We start from the raw sequence: 13,116 nt of genomic DNA on the forward strand, positions 1-13,116 counted from the left end.
TGATACATATGTACCAACAAGACAGTGCACATCACTGTCACAACAACGTTTGTTTTCATTCTAAGGCTTTATGGTTTTTCCTATAATACCTGGTGGGCCGGTCTCTAGTCAAAATACCCGGGCTGATTTTTTGTCCCAGTCCAGCCCTGCTTATATACATTTTGCCTCCAAAATAATAGAAAATACAATGCAAAATCCAAAGTGCAGTCATAATCCCCTGTAACTTGTTCATGAAAAAAAAAAAGAAAAGTATAGAGGTTTGTTGCTAAAGGGTTATTGAATACATTTGATAGTCATACTGGATACCTTTCAAGTATACCTTTCAAGACAAGTCATACCTTTCCATAATAAAGATTGAACAAGGCTTTAAATAAACAGATGTGCCTGAGAGCAGTGTGTTTGATTTGTGTTCTTTTTCCGAATGCCAATTTTCCATCGATCCATTCTTGCTTATCCTTATCAGGGTTGTGGGGGATTTGGAGCATATGCCAGTTATCATAGGACAAGAGGTGGGGTTAACCCTGGACAGATTGCCAGTCTGTCACAGGGAACAGATAACAGTTTGCACTCGCTTTCACACCTATGGGCAAATTAGAATCACCAGTTAACCTAACCCTATGTATATCTTTTGGGGGAGGAAGCCAGAATACCCAAACAGAACCCAGGCAAATACGGGGAGAACATGCACGAAAGGCCCCAGCTGGATGATGGAATACATATTAGCCACCCATCTTAATCGTTTCTGACATAGATGGACCCTGGAATGTACTTTATATATTTAAGTCACTTAAATTATTAGTTATTTTAGTTATTTTGTATAAGAAAATTGTGTTTGTTGCTTTTATGTGTGTGTGATTATTTGTTATTGCTCGGCTTGTAAGATAACATAGTCATTGCCTCATAACAAGTTTACAATAGAAGGAACATGTTCTCATTTCACGATAATGATAAATGTGGGGGAAGCATACTGACCTTACTTCCAAAGATGAATCTGGGAACTATTAACATAATGCCTTCAGTAGGGTACAACACTAAAAATGTTTATTTTAATAATGCTTTTCAACATATGGTTACACTGTACAGCCCAAAATGTACACCTGAACAATGAAAAGCAATATACCGTATTTTCACGACTATAAGGCGCACATAAAAGTCTTAGATTTTCTTCAAAAAGTGCGGCGCACCCTATAGTGCAGTGCGCCCTGTGTGTGTTGTTGTTGTAAGGAAGACGTAGTAGAGAACACCATGAGAACGCTAAAGGGGGAAGTGTGGGCGTTGATTGTATATTTATGAAGTGCCTTGAGGCGACTTTTGTTGTGATTTGGCGCTATATAAATAAAATTGAATTGAAATTGAATTGAATATAAAAGAACAGGTATGTGCGTTATGCAGAACATCGTTGTTTTAACAACCCTGAAAATGGCAAAGAGACACGCTTATGAAGCACAGTTCAAACTGAAGGCCATCAGCTATGTGGAGAACATGGAAATCGAGCAACCGCGAGAGAATTTAAGATTAATGAATCGATGGTTTGCAAGTGGAGGAAGCTGGAAAACGAGCTCCGACAGGTCAAGAAGACGCAGCTGAGTTTCCGCGGACATAAGGCGAGGTGGCCCGAGTTGGAGGAAAGACTCGAGCAGTAGATCATTGAGCAAAGAACGAGTGGGAGAAGCGTTTCGACGGTCACCATTCGACTAAAAGCAGCAACGCTAGCAGAAGAAATGAAAATTGAACATTTCCAAGGAGGTCCGTCTTGTCTTAAGATGGCGCGGCCACGTCCAGACGCCTTCCTGACCACTCCGCTCCGACTATCTACTTTTCTTGTTTTTTACCTATTTTTTGCTCTGGTTTTCATCCCAAAATCCTCTAGTCTTATAGTTTACGACAGCGGATCACTTGTAAACATCGGTGCCAAGGTTGCACATCTAATCTTGGACACTTTTAAACCCGACCCTTCCTGGCCGTCATAGATTCTACGCGGCGCGGAGAACAACAAAGGACGGGCCGCTCATCCGAGGCGCAGAACAAAGAAGCGCCGGGGGAAACGCGCTGGTATTAGGAACAGACTGAGACAGCAGGCGCATTGCGCACCACTGCCCAGTATCCTACTGGCCAATGTACAATCCATGGAGAACAAGCTCGACGACTTAGGAGCAAGGGTCACCTTCCAACGTGACATGAGGGACTGCAACATTCTGTGCTTCACGGAGACATGGCTGACCCCCACCGTGCCTGACCAGGCCGTAACTCCGTCGGATTCATTCTTTGTGCTCTGCGCGGACAGAACGGCAGAGTCAAACAAAACCAAAGGTGGGGGAGTGTGTTTCATGGTAAACAGAAAGTGGTGTGATGCCAGGAGCATTTCTACTCTCTCCAGCGGCTGCTCGCCACATCTGGAGTTCCTGAGCATTAAGTGCCGCCCTTTCTACCTGCCCCGTGAGTTCACCTCGGTCATCGCCACGGCAGTCTACATCCCACCCCAAGCGGACACAGGTATGGCTTTGTCCAAATTACATGATGTGCTGAGCTCGCTTCAAAACAAGGACCCTCATTGTAGCAGGAGATTTTAACAAAGCGAACCTCAGACAAGTCATGCCAAACTTTTACCAGCATGTCTCGTGTCCAACGAGAGGGGATCGAATTTTGGATCACTGCTACACGCCATACAAGCAGGGCTACAAAGCTGTCTCACACCCGGCTTTTGGGAAGTCTGACCACAACGCCATCTTCCTCATTCCCCAGTATAAGCAAAGCATACGGAGGGAAGATGTGACCACGAGGGAGGTGAAACGGTGGACTGCCCAATCAGAAGCTACGCTACAGGACGCACTCAACGACGTCGACTGGGACATGTTCAGAGCATGCGCAGTCGACATCAACGAGTTTACGGAAGTAGCAGTATGCTTCGTCAATATGCTAGCGGAGGAGATTATCCCCACTGCGAGAGTCACCACATTCCCAAACCAGAAACCGTGGATGGACAGATCGATCGCAGTAAACGCCAGGACCGCCTCCTACAACGCGGGTCTCGCCACTGGCGATATGAGCGCCTACAAAGCGGCCTCATACGGCGTGCGGCTCGCGGTGAGAGATGCCAAACGCCGGTACCGGAAACGTGTGGAGTCCCACTTCCACCAGGGCGACACACGGAGTATGTGGCACGGACTACGCACCATTACGGACTACAAAGCCAGGGACACTGCGCTGATCAACGCTGCTGACTCTGCATTCACCAACGAGCTGAATCAGTTCTACGCCCGTTTCGAGGTTAGCCAGGCGGCTAATGCTATCTACCGCCTGACTACTGAGGACAGTGACGTCATCAGCGAGAGACCGGTGACCAGCATCGCGGAGCATGACGTCCGAGCGGCATTGAGGAGAGTGAACACAAGGAAAGCGGCGGGGCCAGACGGCATCACCGGCCGTCTGCTGCGCTGCTGTGCTGACCAGCTAGCAGGTGTGTTCACTTAAATCTTCAACGAGTCCCTGGCGAAGTCTGTGGTCCCCACATGCTTCAAAAGATCCACCATCATCCCTGTGCCCAAGAACAGCAAACCCTCATCACTGAACGATTACCGGCCAGTTGCACTGACCTCGGTAGTAATGAAGGTGTTTGAGAGGCTGCTGAAGAACATCATCTCCTCCTCCATCCCAGACACCACAGATCCGCTGCAGTTCGCCTACAGATCCAACAGATCCACAGAGGATGCCATCGGCCACGTCCTACACACCACTCTCAGCCATGTGGACAAGAAACAGGGTAACTATGTGCGAATGCTGTTTGTTGATTACAGTTCAGCGTTTAACACAATAGTGCCCTGCAGACTGTTCACAAAGCTGAGGGATCTGGGACTTAACAGCCGTCTGTGTGCATGGGTGTTGGACTTCCTCACTGGCAGAACTCAGGTGGTGAGGGTGGGCAGGTGCTTCTCCAACAGCATCACCATCAACACAAGAGCACCTCAGGGATGTGTCCTCTCGCCACTGCTCTACTCCCTCTACACTTCAGACTGTGTGGCCACCCATGGCTCCAACACCATTGTGAAGTTTGCTGACGACACAGTGGTGTTGGGTGCCATCTCCAACAACGATGAGACGGCCTACATGGATGAAGTGAAGAATCTGGCATCATGGTGCCAGGACAATCACCTCCAGCTGAACGTCAGCAAGACCAAGGAGCTGGTGGTGGACTTCAGAAGGAGTCAGCACAGAGACTACAAGCCCATTATCATCAATGGAGCTCCAGTGGAGAGGGTGCAGTCCTTCAAGTATCTTGGTGTCCACATCTCCTCAGACCTGACATGGGCTGCCCACATTCAGGTCCAGACCAAAAAGGCTAGGCAGCGCCTGTATCACCTACGACAACTGAGGAAGTTCAGGGTCTCTCCAAAGATCCTCAGGATTTTCTATACAGGCGCTGTGGAGAGCATCCTCACACAGAACATGACATCGTGGTTTGGGAACAGCTGTGTGAAGGACCAAAAAGCTCTCCAGAGAGTGATCCGTACAGCAGAACGCTGCTGCAGGATTGCTCTCCCCCCGCTTCAGGACACCTACACCAGGAGATGCCGGACTAGAGCAGCGCAGATACTAAAGGACCCGTCCCATCCTGGCAACAAACTGTTCCAACTTCTGCAATCTGGTAGAAGGTTTCGCATCTTCCGGGCAAGGACAGAGAGACTCAAGAGGAGCTTCTATCCCCAAGCCATCCGTGCTCTAAACACACACACCCGCCCTCTCACATCATCTATAATTGACTGAGTCAGGACTCTTCCAGACACTAAACCAAGGCACAATGTACATTTCAATTCCTTTAATTTTAAATATGTTTATATTGTCTATCCTGTAAAATAGTCAGATGTCTATTCAAATTAATGTACAGAATTCACCTGCTTGCTGCTACTACTGCACACCCAATGTATATACTATATATAATGTTCTTCCTCTACAACCCCCCCCCCCCAATTTTTTTGCACATGTCGAGGAGCGTGTCAGGTTACATTTCACTGTGTGTTATACTTGTATAACTATGCATGTGACAAATAAAGAACCTTGAACCTTGATGCTTTCGTTTCATGAAACGGTGCCATTTTTCCATCCGGACCAGGACTATGGTAGCGCAGCAACTTCCAGCGGATTATAATGAAAAGCTGGCCATCTTCCGCTCCTACTGCAGCAAACACATCGCCGACAAACACATCCAGCCCAGCCACATCACTAACATGGACGAGGTGCCGCTCACTTTCGACATTCCGGTGAGTCACACTGTGGAGAAGAAGGGGACCAGCACGATAGCGATACGCACAACGGGGCACAAAAAGTCTTCTTTACTGTTGTGCTTGGCTGCCATGCTAATGGACAGAAACTGCTGCCTATGGTGATTTTTAAGAGAAAGACTTTGCCTAAACAGAAGTTTCCAGCAGGAGTCATCATTAAGGCAGATGAAAAGGGCTGGATGGATGAGGAAATGATGAAAGAGTGGCTGAGGGAGGTGTATGTAAGGAGACCAGGTCGTTTTTTCCAAGCATCACCATCGCTGTTGATCTGTGACTCTATGCGTGCCCATCTCACAGCTGATGTGAAAAAACAAGTGAAGCAAATGAACTCTGAGCTTGCTGTCATTCCGGGAGGCCTGACAAAGGAACTCCAACCGCTGGACATCGGTGTGAACCGGCCGTTCAAAGTAAGGCTGCGAGCGGCGTGGGAGCAATGGATGACCGATGGTGTAGAATGACCACTTGGTAGCTTTCTTATGATGCTGCTTTATTGAACGTGTATCCAGCATGGGTTATAACAGCACAACAACGGGTGTGGCAGCTAAGAGAGGAACTGCACATTGACAGCCCTGCCACAAAGCATATCATGGTGGCGTAAAGCCGCAACGCCCACCCGCTCGGCACAGGCAACCCAGTATATGACATCTCCCCCCCTTTTCATGTTATTTCCAATAACAAACCCCAAATAGAACAGCAACGACACAATGATAACATGTGACACTATAATAGCCTCTGGGCGGTTCTCTTAAGGACCGGGCACAATTGGCTTACTGTCGGCATGAAGGGCAGTGTCCACAAAACAGGACTTATTAAACATGGTAAACCTTTAAGGTAATTAACTCAACCAGGTAACAGCAGTATTGGTTGCAGCTCAAAACATAAGTGCAAAACAGCAACAATACAACATTCCCAATCCCCAGTCCTTCCTTCTCTCCCATTACCCCAGTGTCTACAGATCCAGCCTCTTGACTGGCTTGCGCACCCTGAGATGGCAGCTCCTCAGTGTCCACAGTGGGTGTTGGAAGGGGTTGTGGCATAGCCCGTGGAGATGGTTCGAGGCGGAGATGGCGGCGGTTCCGTCCCGACGCTCTCCTTGGAGATGATGGCCGGTGTTGCCCAAGCCTTCTCCTGGTCCAGCTTAGTTAGGACAGCATCCCTGGATGGAGTGGAGGTAGGGGCTTAGTACCATGGCGGCGGTCGTAGTAGAACGCCTGCTTGGCCTTCTGACCAGCATCCGTTCGTTAAACCTCTCTTTTGTTGGGCCATTTAGGTTGAAGATTCTTCTCCAAGGTAGGCAGGGTTGTCCTGATCTTCCTCCCCATAATAAGTTCCGCTGGGCTGAAACCTGTAGTGGTACAGGGAGTAGACCTAAAGCACATTAGTGCTATCAGTGGGTCATTGTGCCGGAGGATTTTCTTTGCAGTCTGTACTGCCCTCTCCGCGTGACCATTTCCCTATGGGTGGTGGTGACTAGACGTTATGTGGGCGAAATCCATCTCTCTTGCGAAGGCCTGGAACTCAGAGCTGGAGAACTGAGGGCCATTGTCACTCACCACCTCGTCAGGGATCCAAAACCTAGCAAAGGTCGACTTCAGTTTCTGAACAACTTGGCCACTGGTCGTGGATGGTAGGTGCAGTATTTCCAGAAAACGTGAGTAGTAGTCCGACACAACAAGGTAATTATTCCGGTTGTGTTCACAGAGATCCAGGGCTATCCTTTGCCATGGACAATCCGGCAAAGGTGTGGAGATGAGCGGCTCCCTTGTCTGTGTTGGCCTCTGTGCCAGACATGTTTGGCACTGCAGCACTGCATTCTTTAGCTCAGTGGAGAGCCCCGGCCACCACAAAGATGAATTAGCCCTATCCCCGCACTTGGTGAGGCCTTGGTGCCTGTAATGTAGTTTGTGTAGAATGGCTGTTCTCTGTGACTTTGGAATGACAATTCTGCAGCCTCGTATAACCAGCCCGTCAGCCTCTGATAGCTCGTTTTTCACTTTCATGTACGCTTTAATGTTCAATGGCACACTAGCTCCGTATACAGGCCAACCCCTGCGTATGTACGTGATGACAGTCTGTAGTTCAACATCCGTTGTAGTGGCTGCTTTAAAGCTTTCCATTCAGCTTGGGGATGCTGGAATGCCCTGTAACACGGTGGCTATGTAGCAGTCCATTTCGCTGTGAGTGCTAGTGTCATCCTCAGCCCAAGTCTGTGGACTCCGTGACCAGTGTTGGTCAAGTTACTTGAAAAAAGTAATCAGTAACTAATTACTGATTACTTCCCCAAAAAAGTAATCCCGTTACTTTACTGATTACTTATTTTCAAAAGTAATTAATTACTTAGTTACTTAGTTACTTTTTAAAAAGACAATTTACAACCTGAATAGGTGATAAAGCGATAGATCTTTCAGCCCAATTCTACTTTTTCTGCATAATCCATCATACAAAATGTAATCAAATGGAAAAGTCTCTCTTTTTTTTACTTTTTATTTTGTACTTTTTCCAATTTTATAGTACATGCAAACAAAAACATGAAAAAAAAGAACACAAAGGAAACAAACCAAATAAAAAAAAATAAAATAAAGGACACCCAATCTGTGGAAGAGGGGGAAAGGAAAAAAAACAAACAAAAAAACAACAACAAGAACGAGGAGAGGTCCCTGCCCTATGGGGCTGAGTGAGTCTTATAAGCTATCCATTTTGTCCACTGTTTTCGGTGTTTGTCAGATTTCAGTCTCAAAGTGTAGGTCATTTTCTCCATTATATATATGTCCTCGATTACATCAGTCCATTCTTCCAATTTTAAAGGGTCACTTTTCAGCCAGTTTTTTGTTATTACCTTTTTGCTTGACAACAACATAATTTTAAACAAGTAACGGTCCTCCTTTCTTACATTTTCCCATATTCCAAAATACATTACTCGTGCCTCACACAGCACGTCATACCCCAGCACTTTCGTCATTGTTACCACAATGCTTTCCCAGTGAGGTTTGATATTTTTACACTTCCAAAACACATGAGAATGATTGGCGTCCCAGTCTCCACATAATCTCCAGCATTTTTGGGGTGTTTTCAGCTGCTTGCTTTTGATATAAGGAGTAATAAACAACCTAATCACATTTTTCCAGCCATATTCTCTCCATCGTCTAGAGCTAGTGGAATTATGCTGTGTGAGACATATGGATCGCCAGTCATCCTCTGACAGCTCAAGATGTAATTCAGATTCCCACTTTTTTTTGATATATAATGTTTCATTCCTATTCAAATTTTGCAGGCCATTATATAATTTCGATAAAATTCTTGGAGGATTTTTATATGCACCTGTTATTATTTCTGTTATATGGCTTCCTTCTCTCAAGAGCTTCTTCCTAATTTCTGTATTGTAAAAATGTCTTAATTAAAAATACCTAAATAAATCTGATTTATCCAGTCCGAACTGTCTCTGTAGATTCTCGAAGGATTTGAATGTTGTCCCGTCTATTAATGTGCACATTGCTGTAATTCCTTTATTGACCCATCTTAAAAATGTACTATCCCATTGTCCACTTTGGCATTTTTGAGAATATGCAGGCCAAATCAGCAATTTACAGTCTTCTAAAATTCTATATTTCTTCACTATAATCCACCAGAGTTTAATAGTGAATTCAGTAATGAGATTTGTGTTCGTAGACTGGATAGTTTCTTCTCCCAATCTTGCTTGTGGATGACATGATAAGCAATAATTTATCTCCATATGCTTCCATTTTGAGGTGTAATCCGGTGAACACCAGTAAACAATATATCTCAGCTGAGCTGCATAGAAACATTCCTTGGAATTCGGGAGGACAAGTCCTCCTTTTTCTTTTCTTAATTGGAGTATTTTAAATCTTATTCTTGGCTTTGTCCCTTTCCAAATAAATCTACTAACTAATTCATCCCATCTACCAAATTGTGCATCTGGTATATGGACTGGCAATGAAGTGAATAGATACAGTAGTCGGGGACGCACATTCATTTTTATTACCTCTATTCTTGAGCTAAGGTCCATGACAAGCGGAGCCCATTTAATCAAATCTTTTTGGATTGTATTACTAATCTTTACATAATTTGCCTCGTATAGAGTACTTATTTCGCTAGTTAGATAGACACCTAAATATTTGATCTTATTTGAGTCCCATTTTAGTTTATATTCGTTTTGAATTGATTCTTTGGGGAAATAATTCAGACAGAGTACTTGAGTCTTTACGATATTTAATTTATATCCTGAGTTTTTGCCAAAATATTTTAATGCTTTAATCAACCGAGGAAAGGTCGTGTTGTGGAGGTAAGCATCAACGACACAGCTCTCAGTTCTCACTCCTTCTTTATTCGTCTCCAACATCAACTGCGCATATCGCGCCACAAAACACAGGAACACACTTCCTCTACACTGGGTGTGAGTGGAGCCCTCTAGTGGTCCACCACACATGCCCCCCCCCCGAACACCCAGCAGAACTAGTCCAGGACCCGGGGCTTAAGCAAACGGCCGGAGCGGCTGAACTGGGGGGGTGGGGAACTGACAGAGGGCAACCCAGCCCGGGAGCGAGGCTGGCACTGGCGGTCAGAAAAAGCTGAAGACGACTCGGACTCCGTTGATTTCGGGTCGCTCCTGGGGGAAAAAACAGAATCCATCAGCCCGGTGGCAGGTGGGCGGCCGCGGCGAGGGGCCTGGGCCGGGACCACCTGATCCTCTTGCATAACATGTGCAGGCTTAAGTCTGTCAACAGAGACAACTTCCTGCCGACCGCCAAAGTCCAAAACGAAATGTTTGTTGCCTGGTTTAAGAACCCTGTATGGCCCGTCATATGGTGGACGCAGCGGAGTCCTATGGGCATCGTGCCTGACGAAAACGAAACGAGCAGAGTCCAATGAACTCGGAACAAAGGTGTCAGGCAGGCAGTGGTGCACAGGACCAGGAACAGGAAATGAGTTTCTTGGGGGGCGAAAAGGCAACAAAGAGGTATCGAAACATGGGGGAGGGCTCTCAGGTAAGAATTCCCCGGGGACCCGGAGAGGCTGGCCGAGGACCAGTTCAGCCGGGGAAACCCCGAGGTCTTCTTTAACCGCGCTACGCAAACCCAGCAAAACCCACGGAAGACGTTCGACCCAGTCGCCACTTGTCAAGGAAGCACGGAGCGCGGCCTTAAGTGACCGGTGAAACCGTTCGCACATCCCATTAGCTTGCGGGTGGTATGCTGTGGTGCGGTGGACCTTGACTCCCAGGCCGTCAGCCACTCATAATTCTTATTCTCATGTATATATCTCATGTATATCTCATGCACATATCTTTCTTTCTACATAGCACTTTAATTCTTATTGTCTGCACTGAAGCACCGCAGCAATTTCCAAATATTGTAAACCTCAACATCTGGCAATAAACCCATTCTGATTCTGATTCTGATAGCAGACCAAAGCTCGGAAACAAACTGGGGGCCCCTGTCCGAGGTAATGTCAGCAGGGGGGCCGAAACGTGAAACCCACGTTGACAAAAATGCCCTGGCCACCGTCGCCGCTGTCGTGGACGCCAGGGGTACCGCCTCCGGCCACCTGGTTGTGCGGTCCACCACAGTCAAAAGGTGCGTGAAACCCTGTGACTGCGGCAAGGGACCAACCAGGTCCACATGAACGTGATCGAAACGCCTACCCGGGACACGGAAAGGCTCGAGGGGTGCCTGTGTGTGCCGGTGGATTTTCGAGCGTTGGCATGGGATACAAACCGCCGCCCATTCTTTCACCGTCTTACGAAGGCCCGGCCAGACAAACCTGGCGCTGACCAGCTTGACCGAGGCCCGGACGCCGGGATGAGAGAGGGCATGCACCGAGTCAAAAACACGACGACGCCACGAAAGGGGAACCACCGGGCGGGGGCGGCCGGTGGAAACGTCGCAAAGAAGGTGCGGACCGCCGTCCCACACCGGGGTGTCCTCCAGCACGAGGCCCGTTTTTGTTGACTGAAGGGCAAGGACGTCCGGGTCAGCACGTTGCTCGGCGGCCATGGCAGCGTAGTTGATGCCGACATACACCGGAGAAACCAACACACGTGAGAGACAGTCAGCGACGTGATTGGACTTACCAGCCACATGCTGAATGTCTGTGGTAAACTCAGAAATGGCCGCCAACTGGCGCTGCTGGCGTGCGCTCCATGGGTCAGAGACCTTGGACATCGCAAACGTCAAAGGTTTGTGGTCAACGTACGCAGCAAAGTTGCGACCCTCGAGGAAAAAACGAAAATGCCGTGTTGCGAGGTGCAGGGCCAGCAACTCCCTGTCAAAAACACTGTACTTGCGTTCAGCATCCCGGAGCGTACGACTGAAAAAGGCGAGCGGTTGCCAGAGACCTGAAACCCGCTGTTCCAACACTCCGCCCACTGCCACGTCCGAGGCGTCGGTGGTCAACGCGATCTCCGCCGACGGAAGCGGGTGGGCCAGCAGGGCGGCGTCAGCCAGCGCAGACTTGGCTGCGGAAAACGCACGGACGGTTTGGGCACCATGTGATGCGGAGAGGCCCATGCACTGTTCGAACGCTGTACAATGCCAAGGCGCTCCATGGCTGCAAACTCTTCCCGAGCGACGGACAGTTTCGTGGGGTCGAGGCGGCGCGCGCGCGCGAACACCGGGGGCCCGACCGTGGGAATATAATGCTCAACCCCATGCTTCGTTACCGTGCTAGAGAAATTAGGGACAGACAGCGATGGAAACTCTAAAAGCAAACACTGAAAAGCATCCCCGGAGGTCACTACATTAGCCCGAATCAGGGGCTCGGCGGCCCGAGTAAAACAGGGTAGCGAAGAAAACGAGAGAGCATCGATTAAACGTCTGTTAGCGACATCGACAAGTAGTCCATGAGCACACAGGAAATCAGCACCCAAAATAGGTACAGAGCTAGCAGCAACAACAAAGTTCCACTGGAAATCCCGGCCATGAAAACAAACAGTCACCAACCTTTCCCCAAACGTTTTGATGGGAGAGCCGTTAGCTGCAATGAGCTGCAGCCCACAGTTCGCTGCTAGTCCGTCGGCAGCGGTAGGGGGAAGGAGGCTCTTCTGGGAGCCGGAGTCCACGAGAAAACGTCTCCCGGAGCGCGAGTCCTCTATGAAGAGCAGCCTTTCTGTATTGCCAGCGGTCGCGGCTGCTACGGCGCGCTGGCGGGTCCGTTTCCCTGGGCCGTGAAAGCGCAAGGCGGCAGGCAGCGACGCGCTCTGTCGCCAAAACGCTGATGGTAGAAACAGATGCTCTTTCCGCGGTGCCGGCGTGTAGCAATCCCTGCCGTCAGCAAGGGGGCGGATGCTCCGGGGGAGGCAGGTGGAGGCGTGGAAGGTGCCGCCGGCGTGTCCGTAGCCAGGGCGTGAACGTCGAAAGTGCGGCTAGCCAGGAGAATACGATCCGCTTCTTCAGCCAGGGAGCGATAATCCTTCGCAGGCAGAAGCGGAGAGTTCGCGAGGACAGCTCTCACGGCGGCCGGTAGTTGGCGAAGGAAGAGGTGCACGAAGAGGAAACCACCGTCATCCGGCCCGAGCAACGATAGCATGTTCTCCATGAGCTCGAGCGCGGTACTGCCACCCAAGCCTGACAGGTTGAGGAGCTTCTCGGCTCGTTCGGCGTCGGAGAGGGCATAGCGCCGAAGAAGCAGCTCTTTGAGGGCGGCGTATTTCCCTTGGGCGGGTGGGTCCCGGAGGAGCGCCATCGCGCGACGGGTGGCCAGCGGGTCGAGCGAGGCCACCACATGGTGATACTTCGTGTCGTCAGCTGAGATGCCGCGAAGGGCGAACTGAGCCTCCACGTGTACGAACCATGACGGGGGGTCATGGAGCCAAAAGTCCGGCAGT

This window comes from Aulonocara stuartgranti (assembly GCF_965226115.1).
Source record: "Aulonocara stuartgranti genome assembly, chromosome: 22".
Classification (NCBI taxonomy): Eukaryota; Metazoa; Chordata; class Actinopteri; order Cichliformes; family Cichlidae; genus Aulonocara; species Aulonocara stuartgranti.